Here is a 20,696-nt window from a genome sequence, read left to right as displayed (position 1 = left end):
AAGTAGAAATGCTTCCATGGAGACATCCGACTGGCCAGGTGTTCAGAGACCTCAGATTGCAGTGCATAAATCAGCTAATTCAGGGTGACTCCCTCTGTTACACTTCTTTAGTTTCCTGGATCAGTGTATCCTGCACATGGTTGCTGATAAGTAATAGGTCTCAGCTCCTCCTACAGCCTTGGAGAAGGTGCGTGGGAACAACAGCTTGTAAGACAACGAGATATGCTTTTAAATTTCTAGCTTGGGGGGGCAGCTCTTGCCTGATATGCTGATGGCCCTGTTCTACCAACTGTTTTCTCATTTTGATCATTATTATTCAATTACTCTGTTTGATCTGTCTAGCTGTGAATCTACATACAATTGTCAAGGGAATTCTGGCAGGGGCGGATTAAGCTTTTTGCCACCCATAGGCAAAAAGGCTTTTGCCACCCTTTTACCTTAAACAAAAAAAGTTTGGCTTTTTTTTAATAAGGTAAAAGGGGGGGACTTTCTCCTCTCCCACTCCACCCTTGCTGCAGCCGCTGCTGCCCACAGAGAGGGGTGGCAAAATCTGAGGGGCAAAATTTGCTGCTCCTCAGATTTTGCCACCGTAGGCAAATGCCTACTCTGCCTCTCCGTTAATCCACCACTGAATTCTGGTAGCAGAGTATAGTGATTAAAGATAATATTGATTCTGATATCAGTGTGATCAGGGTTGGGCATGTTTTATGTGATTGCTGCTCAGAATGGAATCTGGTTCTGGAATCTCAAACATCTGGGTGGAACATTATCAAAATCCTTCCTTCTATCCCTTCCTGGCACTTGGGTCAAGTCAACATTCTCTGTAGTCAGAATTAACCATGCTCTCTGTGCACTGCCAGCTCCATCGCCACCCCCATAATCGGTATTTGCAACCAGAATAAATAATGCAAGTAAAAAAGCACATTTATGTATGTTTTCTGTTTCTTTATGTAGTCATTATTTGTTTAAAATATTTATATGTCGCTTTTTCAACAAGCTCAAGGTGACTTAAACCATTCAGCAAAAAAACCCCAATCACTTAAAAACAATGCAACACAATAGCTAAAAGATACCAAGTAAAGGTCATACAATGATTTTCAGAGGAGCCATTCTCACATAACAAATTGCACATAAAGGATGAAGGGAAAATTAAGAGGGATTAAAAGCAGCTTTAAACAGATACATCTTTAGATGATGATGATGACAATTATGGAGGCAGGGCATAGAGGGGGCTAGATGGTTCTCACAAAGGAGACCAGTCTGTAACATGGAGGCTGCACATGAGAAGGATCTCTCCCATGCTCCTAATAAAAATCTCTCTGATAAAGTTGGGACGTGCATCGACATTACCTGTCCCAACCACAGATTTTGGATTTGGGCCTAATCCAAATGGCCCTAATATCAAGTTTAAAGTCACATATTGTTTGCCCCTAATTCTTTGCCCAGCCATCCTCAAGACTGAGTTCTGTTCTGTGCCTGCCATTTTGGCCTTGTATTTGTTTCTAAGTATAACCTGCATATAAGGGATTAGAGAGAAGGGAGTGGATGTTAGATGAGAGAAGGGAGTGGGAGTTAGATTTGCTTCCTTTCTGCATACAGCTTTTTTAAGGCCAGTTTGGGTGTGATGGAAGACAAAATTCATTCTAGCTTCTTGTTTACCGTGGATATTCTCAACCCTCTTGAAAGCAGCTGTGCCACTATAGGCTGCCTGGCCACTCGTGTGTGCTGTCAGTCCTGCATAAACATCAAGAAATAAAGCAATTAAGTCAAGTCAAGTTTTATTTACGGTCCTAGACCAAACAATCCATACATGCAAAAGGCAAAACAAATTTATAAGAAACTCTATAGGTTCTCATTATACATCTTAAGAGCAATGTAACAAAATCTGGCTACAGAGTTAAAATTTAAAACATCCTCATCAGAGAGTAGAAATTTAACAAGTTGTTCAGCAGATTGATCCGGCTGTTTACAGACCAGAGGTAAAATTAAGTGCTCCCTCAATTGCCTATGAATTTTACAGGATAATAGAATATGCTCAATGGATTCTATTTCCCCACTGCCACATCTACAGTACCGTTCTTCCAGGGGAACACCATTGTATCTCCCGGCTAATAATGCAGAGGGAAAGGAATTTGTTCTTGCCCTTGAAAATGCCCACTGGAATTTGCTGAGTGTAATATGGGATAAATAGTTTGCTGGTGAAAGATCCCATCTAGTTCTTACTCCTTTATAGAATTCTGTTAAAGAGGCCCAGTTATTTTGCAATTCAATATCTGTCAAACACTGTTTTACTATTTTTTTAGCATTTGCCAAGTCTAACTCCAGCAATTGTTCAGGGTCTATTCCTAGAGCAGCAAGCTTTTTACTAACTACAGTGCACCACTGCGGTTGTGGAATTAACGATAAAAACTGAGCAATTAGGCCCACCGGACATAGGTGGACTCTCAACCAAAAATAAATGATTAAAAGCCAGGCACGAGATCCGATCTTTATGAGGCCGGCCTCCACGCGCAGTGTTACATTTGAGATGCATCTTGTAGTCCCAAAAATAGCTCTCAAAAAACCGGATTGAATTCTTTCTAGCATGTCAAAGTTCGCATAAGGTCCCAGTTGGATCCTGTATAAGAGCTGAGGGATAACCTTTGCTGAATACAGTTTTAAAGCCGCAGGAATGAAACCTGCTCCCTGCATTCTGAAAAATCTGTTAATTGCCACCACACTGCATTTTGCTGAGTCAGCTATGATTCTCATGTGTGACATTTTCCCAGCGTTTTGTTGAAAAACCACCCCAAGATATTTTATTTGATTGACCTGTTCTAATTTATGTCCATCCATGGTCCATGTAAATTTCCTTGGTTTATTTTTAAAGCACATAATTTTAGATTTGTTATGATTGATCTTCAAGTGTTCCTCTTGGCAATATGATGATAGAACATCTAAAGCTCTTTTGAGCCCGACCTTGGTTTGAGATAAAATGACTGCGTCATCCGCGTACATCAGGATCAGGATCTATTTGTTGGCTAATTTAGGTGCGTGGATATCAACATTTTGCAGCCGTTTAATCAGGTTGTTGATATAAAGATTAAATAAATAAGGGGCCAACACATACAATTGCCGCACACCTTTCTCAACTGGAATTGGATTGGTGAAGTTGCCAGCAGTGTCTAAACGTACTCTTAAAGAGGAGTTCTCATGGAGCTTAATGAGCAATAATAGAAGCCTTTGATCTATAGATGTACTGGTCAATTTGGTCCATAGTAAACTCCTTGAAATTGAGTCAAAGGCCATTTTAAGGTCCACAAAAGCAGCAAACAGGGGTCTTTTATGGACCCTAACTTGTTTGTCCACAAGTTGTTGTAGAATTAAGCAATGGTCCATAACCGATCTATTAGGTCTAAAACCTGCTTGCTCATCGTGGATTATATGCTCCTGCTCCATCCAAGAGCAAAGTTTACACACAGATGTTTGGCGTACAATTTACCTATTATACTCAAAAGGCTAATTGGCCTGTAGTTAAAGGGATCCTCCCTATTGCCTCTTTTTATAGATCGGGACCACCATGGCTGAGCCCCACTCCTGAGGGAGTTGTGCAGTTTGATCTATATAGGTGAACAAGAGAGCCAATGCTGGGGCCCACCAGTCTATATGAGTCTTTAATAGTTCTGGAGGGATGCAATCGTTCCCGGGTGCTTTTCCACCCTTCAGCTGCATAATTAGTTGTTCCACCTCATAGGTTGAGACCGTAGGCCTGGAAGGTAAAGTATCTATATGTAGATCAATCTGGGGTTTGAATGTGTGGTTGCTATAAAGTTCCCGAAAGTGTGATTCCCATAATTCAGGGGCAATTGGACAGACCTGTTCAGAGTATACCTTGTTTTGGGATAATGAAATCAGCCTCCAAAAATTTATTGAGTCATTTTTCCTAGCTGCTTCTATCAGGGATAGCCATTCATTTTGAGTAGCAAACATTTTCTTGGTTCTAAGGAGAGCTTTATACTCCTTTCTCTTTTTAGACAGTTCTGAATGTATGTTTGTAGACAGGTAAAGAATAGCATATTTCGAGAGCATGACAAGGTGCTTTTTTGTCCTTATGCATTCTTGGTCAAACCACTTTTTGGAGTGGCCAGTTTTCTTTTTAGGTTTGGCATGATGGTCTTGAATTAGTAGAGATTTAATTGATCTTGTGAGAACCTCGTACTTCTCAAGAATATGGGCATTTTGGTCTCTTTTGGTTAATGCATCCAAAAGCCCTTCCTTAAGTAATTCTCCATTTTTCGAGTTAAACCATTTGGAGAAAACTTGATTAATTCAGGAATTCCATTTGATTCTGGGAGTCCCATCAATAGCCTGTTGTGTAAAAGCCATAACTTTAGAACTCGTGTCTTGCTTCATGAAAGTGTAAATTAGTACTAAAGGGTAATGATCACTTTCTGGTCTAGCTTTGATACTAAATCTAACTATTGCTTCAAATACGTCTCTAGAAACTAATACATAGTCAATAGTAGATCGATTAGTGCCCCGTTGGAAGGTATATTTTCCTGGGCAATCCCCAGATGCAGTGCCATTCAGAATTAATAGGTCCAGTTTGTTAGCCATTTGGGCTAAACATAGCCCCGCAAAATTGCACGTTGTGTCTAGAGAAATACGGTTAGATAAACCAAGTTCTAACTCATCCAGTGGGGGCCACAAAGAAAAACTTCCATAAAGTGAAACATCATTGTGACCCAGTCGCGCATTGCAATCTCCAGCTATTGCAATCTCCAGCTACTCCAGGGTATTCATCTATAAGCTTAAAGATGTATTGTTCAATTTCTCCCCAAAGCGCCTCCGTCTGTGAGATGCAACTCTGCGTTGGGACATATATGTTTACACACAGAAAGCTGGTTTTATGGTCGGAGACCAGTACAGCCAAAGCACACTCCCCAGGACAAGATACCTTCACCACTTGTGCGTTAAAGCGTGAGGTAATAAATATACCGAGGCCTCCCAATGGTCTACCTGCCTTCTTACTAGCCAGGGCTGGCCTCGTGTAGGAAATATAGTTTTTGAACTTTATTTCACCTAACCACCATGTCTCCTGTAAGATTATGATATCAAACGTAGAGAGAAAGTTCAGGAGGTCACAATCTAAAAGTTTAGAGGCCCAACCATGAATATTCCAGACGATTATTGAAGCGGATTGACAAGCCAGGTGTGGAATAGTATGTCAGTTTTGCCTGGCTGTATCCCCGGCAGTATCTCGTTTCTTCTCCTTCAACAAACCAGTCCCTCAAACCCAGTTTAGATGGAGATTGGAATAGAACAGGATTGAACTGAAATGAATGCTCTATAAGCGGAGATAGTAATTCCATAGAAGCATTATCCAAGGAGCTACTAGACTGTCCAATTAAATTTCTGTTAGTTGCACTCAACGCTTCTATTTGGGTTGAGTTATTGGAGGAGATCAGTGCATAAAACTCATCCAAATGTGGGTCATATGATAGTGGTATCACTGGAATAGGCTTACCAGGATCCAGTGTTTTAATGGGTGCTCGTTTAGTGGCCAAAGGGGTTATGTTCAATTTATCCTCCGCCACAAGGGGTTGTACTTTCCTATGTGCGGTTGTTAAATAATCACCAGGTTGTAATGGATCATTCCTTGGGTTGGCGACTTCAGAATGAGGATGGGATTGAGTTCTACTGTGTTGTTCTGAGTAAGGAATAAGTTGTGTGCTTCCCTCTCTTAAAGGGGAGCTCAGCCCATTCTCTGTTTCATAATTTGTAGGACAGATTGCATCTTTAGGTCTGGTAGGTACATAAGTACATTTGGGGCAGTGGACAGTAGAGTTATTAATGTTCCTGCTGTCTCCAGATGAGCATTCTATTAGGGATAGCGTGATCAGTTGGGAAACATCCCAAGGGCCTGTTAGATGCTCAAGATCTCCTCTCGTCTCTGTTGCTATAGATGTAGAGGATGGGCAGGCTTGGGATTGCTTATCTGCAGATTTTAGGGTAGATTTCCCTGTCCTATGCTGTTTAACCTGAGCAAAATATTTATCCAAGGAAGTCACAGTTGAATAAATGGAGAATCTTCCCTAAAAGGGTATTTTCTAAACCTTCAAGAATTTCCTCATCCTTGCCAAGGTTGCAGGAATTAGATCATTTTTGAAATATAGTAATAACTTCAACACATGGGGGTTCCTTGTATGTTGCCTCTCAAATTTCTTAAAGTCCACAGATTCCTCCTCAAAACCCAGCAGCTGCGCCAAGGATTTTTTAATACTATATAACTTGTCCCAGCGATAAGCATTATGTCCATCCAGAATGATAATGAGTTCACTCTGACAGGGTTGGAATATATACCCTGCACCAGGTTTAGCAAACAAATCATGAGCTATTGGGGAGCAGCAAGTAATATCTGCACCAGTGAGTACTGTTTGAGAACATACTTCAGCAGTAGCAATAGTTTTAATTTGCCTTGTAGTGTTGTTCAATTGATTTACTTGTTCATTAATCTTATCCAGTTTCACAATTACTGTAGAAAATCTCTGAAATAGGCACACCAGGGTTTCAATCATTAAAATAAAGGATTTTAGATTGGGATCGGAGGCTGAATCGGCTGCTGCCAAGTTCTTTAACATTGTATCCACTTCACTGGTACCATTCCCAACCAGCGGATTTGCCAATGAAGGGGGCGTAAGTGATGAAGAAGTTGAGATCCCAGAGATAGACAAATTCAAGGAATCCTCAAATCTATTTCCATTTCTATTTCCTGAATAGATCTCATTTATCTCATTTGACACACATACTGGTGTCTGCTTCCTAAGAAAGGAATCTAGTTTTGTTTGTGTATACGCTGTAACTAGTTTGATTTCAGCTAGAGAATCGTGCAGCTGTTTCTTGTTAAATGTAGAGCGTTCCTTGTTACCAGCTGTCTTCCTTTTAGCACACTTCTTTCTCATTGTTTGTGCTCGCTTCATACTTGCTGTTTAGCTATTTCCTCTGTTGGTCATATGCTATCACGGTCAAACTTTTTAAACAGTCCCAAATCTTTATTCAGCCATCCACCATCCACCTCATCGAGCACGGCCCCCTCGGCAGCAGGCTATCTGCCAGCCGGCCAGCTTCAAACTCCGTATCTCAGCCTTGATATTTCAGCCTTCTTCAAAGTCCAGCCTCCTCAGCAACCCCAATTGCTAATGTTTGTAGCAATACTATTAAGGAAGATTAAAACCACAAATAGTCTTTAAAAGATTAAAATACAGCTCACAGAACGCTGATGAGAACTATAGTGTCCTTCCGGCTCCTTCCGGTGTCGGGACAAGTTGCAGGGGCAAGCTCCTGGTTCCTGGAGTTCCAGGAAAATTGAAATGGTTAATATTCAGTAGCTCTGGCTGCTGCACAATCAGGTTTAAGAAGAAAAATGTATTTGATGTTATATATTTATGCATCCATCTTTGCTCACTGCAGCCAGCATGGTGTAGTGCTTAGAGTGCTGGACTAGGACCAGGGAGACCCGAGTTCAAATCCCCATTCAGCCAGGATACTAGCTGGGTGACTCTGGGCCAGTCACTTCTCTCTCAGCCTAACCTACTTCACAGGGTTGTTGTGAAAGGGAAACTCAAGTATGTAGTACACTGCTCTGGGCTCCTTGGAGGAAGAGTGGGATATAAATGTAATAATAATAATAATAATAGTGGGGTTTATCTTTGTATTTAGAAGGAAGTAATGTGTTTAATAGAATGGATAGAATAATTGTCTGGAACATTCTTTTCAATTCTAATTAATTAATTGGCGATTATTCTTTCCCAAGTCAAAGTAGGATACAGTTGTTCAACTGTATAAAGTGTTAAATAAATAAATAAATAAATAAATAAATAAATAATGATAGACCTAGAAGACATTTGCTCAGCCTTAGGCAAATCAGGCTCTGTCTTTGTATTTCTATATGGTTTTATGCAGCTTTGCTGGACTGAAAGGCAGAGTATGAATAGGTAAATAAATACAATAAAATGAATTTGAATTATCTTCTTCAAAGGCTTACATTGTAGGCAGGATAAGCAGTAAGCTGAGGAATGCAATCACCTCACCTCGAACATTAAAAAGCAACAATGATATAACGTCTTTGTAATATCAAACAGAGTCACCTTAAGTGGTGCAGTGGGGAAATGCTTGACTAACAAGCAGAAGGTTGCCGGGTCGCATCCCTGCTGGTACTATATTGGGAAGAAGTGATATAAGAAGATGCTGAAAGGCATCATCTCATACTGCATGGGAGGAGGCACTGGTAAACCCCTCCTGTATTCTACCAAAGACAACCACAGGGCTCTGTGGTCGCCAGGAGTCGACACCAACTCAACGGCACACTTTACTTTACTTTAATATCAAACTGACAAAATCTTTGGAATGGAAATGTATCCTTAGAAAGACTCAGATACTGCAATGGAAAAAAGGTATTTGAAGGAGCTACTGAGACTGTTCTAACGTGCAGCCTAACCCAGGCTTAGGCAGCCAAGCTTGGGCTTGGCGGCTGCCCATGAAAACCGCCAGATCCATGCGGATCCTCCCAGCAGTTCTGCAGCGCCAAACCCAGGGCCAAAGCCCGGCTCACCCAGCTGCCAGGATGACACAGAGATGTGCTCCTAGAGTGCCTTGTCACCTGGAGGGAACCCCCCAGTGCCCTGCACTCAGTGTGTGGTGCACTGTGGGATACCTGGAGGCCAAGAGACTTAGTCCCGGCCTCAGAGTGATCTGCCCTGCTCCACGCTGCACGGAGCAGTGGGTATTGTGTAGGGAGTGTGGAGTGAGCTCCCATTATTCCCAGAATGCTTGTCTAGGGGAGAGGCAAGTTTTGCGAAGCCTTCCCCCTGCCCACCTGCCCGGTAGGTCGTGTGAATGGCCCCACTGTGTTAACAGTAGGCCTTAAAAGAAAGTGGCCAACATCCTAATTCGACAAGAAGTCCACTGAAATTAACAGAGCAAATGAATAGAACAAGTTATTTAGGATGTTATTTAGGATTTAGGAACCGGGACATAAATGTAATAATAATAATAATAATCATCATCATCCAGTGACTCCGTAAAATACCTTTCTCCATTACAGTTAAAATGTGCCACTTTTATCAATAAAAGCCCATAAAAAACATTTACTAGCAAATGGCATGGTCCTTTCCTCATGCTTCCTTCCCATAGTGCCTATCAAAATATTTAGCACAATAAGGTGAAAATTTGGATGGGATGTTATTAAAAACAGCAACATCCATGAACTTTTATTCCAAAAGAGAGAAAGACTTTTTTTCTTTCTAAAGATTTAATGGCTTCCAAATTTAACCTTGAGCACCCTCTGCTGGAGAGCTATCACCTGCTCTCCATTGTCAACCCATGTATCTTTATGTCAGGAGACACAGAATTCTTTCCCACCTATTCTTTTTCAACTGACGTGTGTGCCTTATATCACTGCAGAATTTTGTTCATCTCTTTATGTTAGTGTATCACAACCCATTTCTGGTCCATGGGCAGTGATTCCAAGCAAGCAAGCTCTGTCAAAGTAATCATCATATTCTGCTCTCCCTGTTGCTTTGATGAAGAAAAGGGCTCATGCAGACACGTTTGTTTATTGCTTGATGAGTGCAACATAAAATGATGACCAGCATGGGTGAATGAGTCATCACAGGTCAAATGCCACAGAGCTTTTATTATACCAGATGTAATCAAAACACAAAAGTACTGGTTGATTAGACACTAATTAGAATTCATTCCTCAAATATTGTTGAGTGACCAAAATTGCAGTTCTCTCCTTGGAACAGTCTGCAAAAATGGCCTCTTTTCTTCTTCTCTTTCATTATTTAAAGTATATTGAAACATACAGGGGCCCAATCCAGATTGAGACCATGGTGGGGGTGGGGGGGATTTAAAGCCCACTCATCTCATGGTCCTAATCTTTGTGGCCCTACTCCAACTGCTATTTAATCAGTTTAAAATGGCCCTAATATCAAGTTATCTTGATATTAGGGGCAATCTTGATATTAAGGGCAAAAGTATTAGAGGCAACATATTGTTTGCCCTGATACTTTGCCCAGCCATCCTCAAGACTGAGTTCTGTTCTGTGCTTGCCATTTTGGCCTTGTATTTGTTTCTAAGTATAACGCGCATATGGAGGATTAGAACACTGCATATAATCATGAGAGGAGCTTTCTATTCCCGGAAGAGTCTCTTTCACAAAGGAAAAGGTGCATCTATTCACAAGGTTCAATTATAAAAGGCACCCAGACAATTTTTGTGTGGAAGGTCTAGGCTAAAAGTACTGGCAACTCAAACTTATAATTTTGTCCAGTGTTGCTGGTCTGAAAACCCTTCATTTACTCCTTTGCTTTTATGTAGTGGTTTTTGTTTAGTGAAGCAGATTAGGGAAGGGGTCGCTCCCGCTTCTCGAAAAGAAAAACCCGGGTCGCTTACTATAAGAAAACTAGAAAGAACCAACATGCATAAAGCAGGCCACAGGATGTTTTTGGAATAGGTTCAGGAGCAATTTTTACAAACATCCCTACCTTAAAAACTAGGCTTGTGATGATAAGCCTTTTTGATATGGACTGTGGCCTGGGAGATGACTAGAAAACCCCTCTGTGTTCATGCACACAGATTTTCCCACCGGTTCATCTTGCAGAGAAGATCCTTTGTCAGCCTGCTCTTTGAATTCACATTAAATTAATTAATGTTAAAAACAATAAGAGAGACTTGGCTTTCGAAATGAGAAGAGGGGAGAAAAAAGTGCAGGTGTGATAGCTCCATTTCCCCCCTTTAAATGTACCAAAGCCTCAATTGCTTTTTCAGTCAGAAGGGCAGGGCAGCATTGGACTCTTAGAGAAATTCAGTACAAAGTCAGACTTTATGTGAACCCTTTGCTGCCAGCATTCCAATCTAACAGCTGGATGCGCACTCTGTAGTGAAAATGTTGCAAAGCACAACATTATGCTCAGGGCTCCCCCAGCACTGGAGCAAAGGTTTATTCAAATGTGTAGCTGGACCCCTTTTGTGAAGTGGGGGGAAATGTATAGTGGGAATGAAGCTTTTGTTCTGTATTGTTGAGCACAGGGTTATTAATAAGGAACTAGGTTGTTTCTTACAAATACATAGGTAAGAGCAGGGAGTGAAGAGCTGCAGAGAATAATAATAATAATAATAATTTCCAATTTCCTTTCTGTTCAACTGGAAGCTGCTTATTAGTTAATAAGTGTTGCATTACTTCATCTGCTATTATTCCAGTTAATAACTGCCAACCATGTTCAAATTATTAACTGGAATAATAGCAGATGAAGTAATGTAACACTTATTAACTAATAAGCAGCTTCCAGTTGAAAAGAAAGGAAATTGCCCGAACACAAGAGGCACAAAAGACCAGCTGCTGATTGACAAAATGATTTTAGAAAACTGCAAGAGAAGAAAAACCAATCTAAGTGTTGCATGGATTGACTACAAGAAAGCCTTCGACTCATTGTCTCACACATGGATACTAAAATGTTTAGAAACAACTGGTGTCAGCAAAAACATTCAGATATTTATTTTAAAAAGCAATGAGCATGTGGAGTACACAGTTAACAATCAATGGCGAAACACTTGGACAGGTTAGCATTAGGAGAGGTATTTTCCAAGGGGACTCACTATCCCCTCTGTTGTTTGTAATCGCCATGACCCCACTTTCACAAATACTAAACAAAACAGGCCTCGGATACCAAACATCTAAAACATCAAGTAAAATCAACCATCTCCTGTACATGGATGATCTGAAGTTGTATGGAAAGTCCCAGTCAGAAATCGAATCACTGCTAAACACTGTCCGTATATTCAGTAGCAATATAACAATGGAGTTTGGACTAGACAAGTGTGCTGCATTAATAATGAACAGAGGGAAATAACAAAAACAGAAGGAATAGAACTGCCCAATGGAAGCAAGATCAAGAACCTGGAAGAGAAAGAACATTACAAATACCTGGGCATTCTCCAGGCTGATAAGATTGCACAAACTGAAGTTAAAAGAAAAATTGGAAGTGAATACATCAGGAGAGTTAGAAAAATCCTCAAGTCCAAACTCAATGGCGGGAAGACCATACAAGCCATAAACACCTGGGCTATACCTGTTATCAGATACACTGCAGGAATAATAGACTGGACCAAGACAGAGCTAGAGACGCTAGATTGTAAGACCAGGAAAATCATGACCATCAATCATGCTCTGCACCCCCACAGTGATGTAGATAGGCTATACCTCCCTCGCAGCTCAGGTGGAAGAGGAATGCTGCAAGTCCATCAAACAGTAGAGGAGGAGAAAAGAGGCCTTGAAGAATATATCAAGGACAGTGAAGAAGATGCACTTCAAATGGTCAATAATGTGAAACTATTCAACACCAATGAAAGAAAGCAGGCCTACAAGAAAAAACAAGTCAAGAACCGAGCAGAAAAATGGAAAAATAAGCCCCTGCATGGTCAATATTTGCACAATATAAGTGGAAAATCAGACATCACAAAGACCTAGCAATGGCTTAAGAATGGCAACTTGAAGAAAGAAACAGAAGGTTTAATACTGGCTGCACAAGAACAGGCACTAAGAACAAATGCAATAAGAGCAAAAGTCGAAAAATCAACCACAAACAGCAAGTGCTGCCTTTGTAAAGAAGCAGATGAAACCGTGGACCATCTAATCAGCTGTTGTAAAAAGATCGCACAGACTGACTACAAACAAAGGCATGACAAAGTAGCAGGGATGATACACTGGAACATCTGCAAAAAATACAAGCTAACTGTAGCCAAAAATTGGTGGGACCATAAAATTGAAAAAGTTGAAGAAAATGAAGATGTAAAAATATTATGGGACTTCCGACTACAAACAGACAAACATCTGCCACACAATACACCAGATATAACTGTAGTCGAGAAGAAAGAAAAACAAGTCAAAATAATCGACATAGCAATACCAGGGGATAGCAGAATAGAAGAAAAAGAAATAGAAAAAAATCACCAAATACAAAGATCTACAAATTGAAATTGAAAGGCTGTGGCAGAAAAAGACCAAAATAATCCCAGTGGTAATTGGCGCCCTGGGTGCAGTTCCAAAAGACCTTGAAGAGCACCTCAACACCATAGGGGCCACAGAAATCACCATCAGCCAATTACAAAAAGCAAGTTTTCTGGGAACAGCCTATATTCTGCGACGATACCTATAACAACAGCAACAACATTGACAATAAAATTCAGCCATCCCAGGTCCTTGGGAAGGACTCGATGTCTGGATAAAACAAACCAGTCAATAACACCTGTCTGACTGTGTAGATAGATAAATTAATTAATTAATTAATTAATTAATTAATCCTATTTCTATACCACCCTTCCAAAAATGGCTCAGGGCGGTTTACACAGAGAAATAATAAATAAATAAGATGGACCCCTATCCCCAAAGGGCTCACAATCTCAAAGAAACATAAGATCAACACCAGCAACAGTCATTGAAGGTATTGCGCTGCGGGTGGATAGGGCCAGAAACAGAAAATTGAGATGAATACAGTTTTCTTTCACTCTTCATACTTTTATTAATAGTATAGTATTGCTACTAATTTAGCTGTCGGAAGTGGAGCACCAAAGGGCACCTGTGCCTTCTCTTTTCTCTTTCACTTTACCCCCTATTAAAATCACACGGATGTCATTCACACAGGTGGGAGGGTGGGGTAGCAGGTGCATGGAGGAGGAGGCTTGTTTTACTCACCTTCCCCCCAGATGAGCAGGTTTTTGCTTTGAGAGAGTGGACTGCGCTCCCATATGAGCAGTTCTGTGTGGGGCAGCGTGCAGCTCTGGAGGCTGGGACGATGCATTCCCGGCCTCCAGGAATCCCACAATGCATTGGGGGATCATTCCTAGATTCAGGCAATCTAGGTGCCTCTCTGTGTGTGCTTGCACACAAGCAGATAGCCTGGGGGAAGGGAGCGCTTGCTCCCTTAACCTTGGCTAACAGCCAGGCTAAAAAGCCAGGCTATGCAGCGCTGCCCCACCAGAATCAGGCCCAATCCTGGTGGTTCTCACACGCAGCCTAGCCCAGGCTGGGCTTCCCTAGCCGGGCTAGACTGCGTATGAGAACAACCTTACCAATTCTTTCACATCTCTCCCTGCTATGCCATTCCTCATCCCTTCCATGTATGGTTGGCGTGAGTGTGGGTACAGGGTTAAGAACATAAGAACAGCCCTGCTGGATGAGGCCCAAGGAGGCCCATCTAGTCCAGCATCCTGTTTCACACAGTGGCCCCCCCAGATGCCACTGGAAGCCTACAGGCAAGAGGTATGTGCATGCCCTCTCTCCTGCTGTTACTCCCCTGCAACTGGGTTCTCTGCTGTCCCTGAGAGATTGGTGCACAATCTGATAGCTGAAGTGGCCTACTTTGTCCCATTTCATGGTAGAGCCAGCCATGACATATTTGCCTCTTTTAAGGGTTCCCACAATATCCACAGCTACTGACACACAACATCCATGCTACTGACACACTCTCATGCCAGATGGAAGCCAGTGTGGTGTAGTGGTTAGAGTGCTGGACTAGGACCGGGAAGACCCGAGTTCAAATCCCCATTCCACCATAAAACTAGCTGGGTGACTCTGGGCCAGTCACTTCTCTCTCAGCCTAACCTACTTCACAGGGTTGTTGTGAAAGGGAAACTCAAGTATGTAGTACACTGCTCTGGGCTCCTTGGAGGAAGAGTGGGATATAAATGTAATAATAATAATAATAATAGTGGGGTTTATCTTTGTATTTAGAAGGAAGTAATGTGTTTAATAGAATGGATAGAATAATTGTCTGGAACATTCTTTTCAATTCTAATTAATTAATTGGCGATTATTCTTTCCCAAGTCAAAGTAGGATACAGTTGTTCAACTCTGCCCTGTTTATGCTGCATTGAGCAGTGTTAGCTTGCACAGACACCACAACTGTATAACTTTGGATATGACAGGCTGCTGAGTACAGGCTATGTTCAAATCTGGTCATTCTACACAAACAGAAGATAGCAAAGCTATTCCTGAACCATAGCATTCCAGATTGCAGGTGGAGGAGTAGGTTGTTACATGTTTAACCCCCACTCCTCCCTCCCTCCCTCTCTCTTTCCCTCCCCCCCTCACACACACCCCTTGCGATTCACAGAGAGGGTTACAATCATTATTCCTTACATTCAGTGTTTTATGTATAAGGAGTCTGAACTTTAAAAATGCCTGTCTCACTGCTGAAAGGCAGCTTACAGATGTAAAAAAACCAATGGCCAACATCCAGCACAGAATAACGTGGGCAGTGGCAATCCACCCAAGCTGTTGCAGAATCACAGTGAAGCCCAGTTGGGTTTGATCATTTGTGCAAGAGCTCAAATACTTTGAATAAAGCAACCCACACTACTATACTACTACTACTACAACATATTTTTATATACCACTTTTTAACCAAAGTTTTCAAAGTGGATTACATAGGGAAAAAACAAACAAACAAGATGGTTTGGGAGAGGAGAGCTGGTCTTGTGGTAGCAAGCATGACATGTCCTCATAGCTAAGCAGGGTCCACCCTGGTTGCATATGAATGGGAGACTTGATGTGTGAGCACTGCAAGATATTCCCCTCAGGGGATGGAGCCGCTCTGGGAAGAGCAGAAGGTTTCAAGTTCCCTCCCTGGCTTCTCCAAGATAGGGCTGAGAGAGATTCCTGCCTGCAACCTTGGAGAAGCTGCTGCCAGTCTGGGAAGACAATACTGAGCTAGATAGACCAATGGTCTGACTCAGTATATGGCAGCTTCCTATGTTCCTATAGTTCCCTGTGCTTCACTCTGGAAGCACTACTTACATTGGAAACACATCGCTTGACAGTCAGCAACGTGTTTCTGATCTAACTAGCGCTTCTGGAGTGAGGGCACACTAATATGGTATGTGCATTCGTGCACAAATGTGCATACACACAGTGTGTGGAACAACACAGTCAATGAAATCAGCATCCAGATTGAACAGCTGGCAGTGACAAGAAAATCCAACCATAAAGAACTCAACTGAGACAATGTCCAGTAAAAAAACAGGCAGACCAACATTGCTTCTAGAAAACTAAAAGAGAGATACATTGATTCACGTGATCTAAGAAGAAATTCCATAGTATACAGTCTATTGAAGAAAAGACCATGTTTTATTACCAGTTGATCTACTTGTTTTCATTTTGGGAACTTTGACTGTTCAGCAGACTGTAATGAACAAGGGAATTCATACAGGAAGAAAGACATTCTGAAATGCGCAGGTCCCAGGCCAGAAGAGTTCTTCAGCACTTGGAGAAGCTCACCGGCAGCCGAGGCCACTGCCAGGAGCGGAGCCAGGCTGGCAGTGGCCTGTGAGCAGCCGCCACCACGGCCCCCTGGCCCCGGCCCCCGCGTCTGATGTCAGATGAGCCCGGCTAGCCATGCCCCCGCATCTGAGGTCAGGATGCGGGGCGTGGTCTCCCTTCCAATTGGGGCCATGCAGCCCCGCTGGGAAAGGAGATTGGCCTGCGCGGCTTTGAGCAGCGTGGGCAGGAATGACTCTCCCTGCCTTAAAGGCAGGGAGAGCCGTTCCAGCCATGCTGCCAATGTGGCCCCGTTTGGGAGGGAGATCGATTGGCCCTGCTGCATTGGCAGCGGGACCAGGAGCAGCTCTCCCTGCCTTTAAGGCAGGGAGAGTCGCTCTGGCCACGCTGCCAACACAGTGTGGGCCAATTTCGGCTCCAAACAGGCCGCACGACCCTGTTTGGGACCAAAATAATTTTTTCCCCCATCTGACGTCAGATGCAGGGGTGTGTGTCTGGGGCCGCGCTTGTGGCCCCTGATTGGGCGTGGTCTGACTTCTTTGAACCCGTTCGCCCAATGGTGGCTCCATCCCTGGCAACTGCCACAAATCCAGTTGAATATGCTTCCAGCTTCCCACACCTATTAGGCTACCAGCAGCATTTTGAACCTGAGAACTCTTCCAAATCATATTCATGGGCAGCACCAGGGAGAGTGAATTACAGCAGCCACTTTGAGAAGTTGTGCATATTTGGGTGAGATAGCAAAAAAACCCAAAAATGAACCATAGCATAGCACAGAATATAGCACAGAATCCCCCATCTCCCCCAGCCATAAATGATACAAGAAAAGAAGAATTGACCCTACATTATCCCTCCCAGATCTAAACCAGTTCATAAAGGTAGCTACATACAAAGTTGTCCATGTTTCTCAGACTGAGATGGTTCTCAGATAGAATCTAAACCAGGCTCTATGAGGAGAGCGGGCTGCACCCACTCTCCCTGCACACAAGCAGAGAGCCATCCCTAAGTGTCCGAATCGGCCACCCACACGATGACTGGCTCTGTCATGGAGCCAGTGGGGTGGTGGGGATCGGAGGCCACCTGGCCCCAGGAAGTCCCACACATCCCAAGGAGACCCACAAGGCTGGGAGGCTTGTTGTAGCTTCCTGGTCGGGGTTCTACTCATGTGTTGCCGTGCCATGGAGCCATGCCGCGGTGACACACGATCAACTAGACAGGGTATGTGGAGCACTCACTCCGCTAACTTTGTTTAAGGGGAGGGGTATTTTGTGAGGTTTGCTGCTGGGAGATGTGTGGCTCCCATGGCAGCACATGACCAGGAGGAATTGGGCTAGGCTCCTGTAGCCCAGTTCCTTCTGGTTGTGAGAATAGCCTCAGAACATACTACTATTACTGCTACTGCTACGAATATTTATATACTACTCTTCGACCAAATTTCTCAAAGTGGTTTAAATAGAAAAATAAATAATACACAAATAAAATGGCTCCCTGTTCCCAAAGGGCTCACAGTCTAAAAAGAAACATAAGGCTGATACTAGCAATAGCCACTGGAGGGATGTTGTGCTGGGGTTGGATAGGGCCAGTTGCTCTCCCCCTGCTAAATATAAGAGAGTCGCCACTTTGAAAGGTGTCTCTTTGCTCAGTTCACAGGGCTACTAACGGAGCCAGAGAAACTGGCCAGATAGAATCCACTGGTCTGAGGTCTGACATGCCTCAAGGTGGAGTTCCATTGTGGGAAACTGGATTGTTTTCCTTTGTCTTAATTTGGACATTGGAAGAGTTTTAACTCCACAAATGATCTTGGGTTGGAGTCTGTGCATGCACATCAGGAAAACCCTTGGGATGGAACGTATTATGTCGATTCAGCTAATGGTGTCATTGGACAGGGCCTAACTGAAGGTGCCCTGTCGACTGACCACAAACAACTGGGCACTTATATTTTCAGGCCCAAATACACAAGAAATGAGACAGAGGGGAAGGAATAGCATTGTGGCTATAAATGGCATAGTGAAATAAACGTATTAAATGCGCTGCCATGGTCAAGGGGTGATTTGTTGTTTTTGTATCTATTTTTCTGGCAATATGGAGAAGGAGGAAATGGCTAAGTACTTCTGTAGGAGGTGATTCAGGACAGGATTGTTCTGCTAAGGAAGCCACACCTGCAGGAAGACACCAAACAAACCTGAGCTGTATTATTTTTGTGGTCTGACATTTAGCCGTGTCACACAAAAAACGAAAGTGGGGGCGGAGAAGGGCCCATTTAACCTCACAAGTCAGTCCATATAGAGTAAAAGGTTTTGTATTCCTATCATGCTTTCCATTCAAAAATATCAACTCACCAATCTTTTCTCAGTAATTAAATAAATCTGGACTCTTTTCAAATCGCGTTGACAATGCTTCTGTCATGTTAGCTGCATCATTGTATTTCTTCAGCTAAAGAAGACAAGAATCAAAGTATATTATCAAAACATTGCCATTAGTTATTAATACAAAGAATACTCAAGTTGGAGTAGCAGTTGAATTGTACTCACAAGAAGACCAAATAATAAATAGTATAATGCTGGATACATCTTGATCTTGTATAATTAGGAAATCCAAAGCTCAGTTCATCCTTAACACAGCAATACAACCTGAACTCTGCAGAATGAAATGAGATGTATTAACCAAAGGTGCATCCAGGCAGAGATTTCTGAATGCCTTACCTCACCCAAGTGGCCAGCATCCTATTTCACGCAGTGGCCCACCAGATGCCTCTAAGGAGCCCTCATGCAAGAGGTATGTGCATGCCCTCTCTCTTGCTGTTGCTTCCCTGCAGCTGGTATTGAGCGGCATCGTGCCTCTGAAGCTGGAGGCGGCCACCAGAGCAGTAGCCATTGATAGATCTGGCCTACATGAATTTGTCTAAGAACCTTTTAAGCCAGTGCGGTGTAGTAGTTAGAGTGTTGGACTAAAACTGCCATGACACTCACTGGGTGATTCTGGGCCAGTCACTTCTCTCTCAGCCTAATCTACCTCACAGGGTTGTTGTGAGGAGAAGCATAACCATGTACACTGCTCTGGCCTCCTTGGAGGAAGAGCGGGAGATAGATAGATAGATTAGATAGATAGATCCATCCAAACTAGTGCTCATCACCACATCCCATGACAAAGAATTCAATAGATTAATTATGCACTGTGTGAAAATATACTTCTTGTCAGCCCTACATTCTGACCTTCAGTTTCATGGGATGACCCCTGGTTCTAGTGTTATGAGAAAGGGAGAAAAATTTATCTGTGTCCACTGTTCCTACTACATGCATAATTCTATACACCTCGATCAAATTTTAGTCACCTTTTTTCCAAACTAAAGAGCCCCAGATACTGTAGCCTTGCCTCATAAGGAAGGTGCTCCAGGCCCTTGATCATCTTGGTTGCCCTCTTTTGCACCTTTTCCAGTTCTACAATATCCTTCTTTAAGATACAGTGACCAGAATTGTATGCTGTACTCCAAATGTGACCGCACCATAATTTTGTATAAGGGCATTCTAATATTACCATTTTTATTTTCAATCCCCTTCCTAATAAACCCTAGCATGAAATTTGCCTTTCTTTAAATTTAAAAAAAAAAACACCTTTGCTGCACACTGAATCAACACTTTCAATGCGCTGTCCACTACGACCACAAAATCTTTTCCCTGGTCAGCTCAGATCCCATCAGCGTATATGTGAAGTTGGGTGTTTTGGTGGGGGGTTTTTTTGCTCCAATATGCATCACTTTACACTTACATTGAACCACATTTGCCATTTTGTCACCTACTCCCCCAGTTTGGAGAGATCTTTTTGGAGCTCATCTGCTGTGGATTTCACTACCCTAAATTGTTTAGTGTCATCTGCAGATTTGACCACTTGGCTACTTACCCCCAACTCCTAGATCAGTCATGAAATAATTAAAGAGCACTGGTCCCAGTACAGATCAGTGGGGGACTCCACTTCTTACTTCCCTCCATTGTGAAAATACTGTCCATTTATTCCTACCCTCTGTTTCCTGTTTCTTCAACTAGTTTCCAATCCACACATGAACCTGTCCCCTTATCCCATGATTGCTAAGTTTACTCAAGAGCCTTTGGTGGGGAACTTTGGCCAAAACCTTTTGGAAGTCCAAGTATACTATCTCAACTGGATCACCTTTATCCATATGTCTGTTGACTCTCTCAAAGAACTCCAAAAGGTCAGTGAGGCAAGACTTGCCTTTGCAGAAGCTGTGCTTGTTCTCCTTCAGCAGGGCCTATTCTTCTATATGTTTAACAATTTTGTGCTTAAGTATGCTTTCCATCAATTTACCCAGCATCGAAGTTAAGCTAACCAGCCTGTAATTTCCCGGATCCCCTCTGGATTCCTTTTT

At 42.6% G+C, this 20,696-nt stretch overlaps 1 protein-coding gene and 1 long non-coding RNA gene across 4 annotated transcripts in view; one reads left to right on the top strand and one right to left on the bottom strand.

Moving 5' to 3' along the window:
* FGF1 (fibroblast growth factor 1) overlaps positions 1–20,696 on the top strand; it is an 85,873-nt gene that overhangs the window by 30,093 nt on the left and 35,084 nt on the right. The gene's annotated exons all lie outside the window — the stretch shown is intronic.
* On the bottom strand, positions 1,013–18,953 carry LOC128341614 (uncharacterized). The gene is made up of 3 exons (XR_008314493.1): positions 18,847–18,953; positions 18,655–18,748; positions 1,013–1,734 (listed from the first exon to the last, which is right to left on the bottom strand). It is a non-coding gene; the product is annotated as an uncharacterized LOC128341614 (long non-coding RNA).

Source organism: Hemicordylus capensis, chromosome 2, assembly GCF_027244095.1.
Source record: "Hemicordylus capensis ecotype Gifberg chromosome 2, rHemCap1.1.pri, whole genome shotgun sequence".
NCBI lineage: Eukaryota > Metazoa > Chordata > Lepidosauria > Squamata > Cordylidae > Hemicordylus > Hemicordylus capensis.
This window is presented reverse-complemented; position numbering and strand designations above follow the sequence as displayed.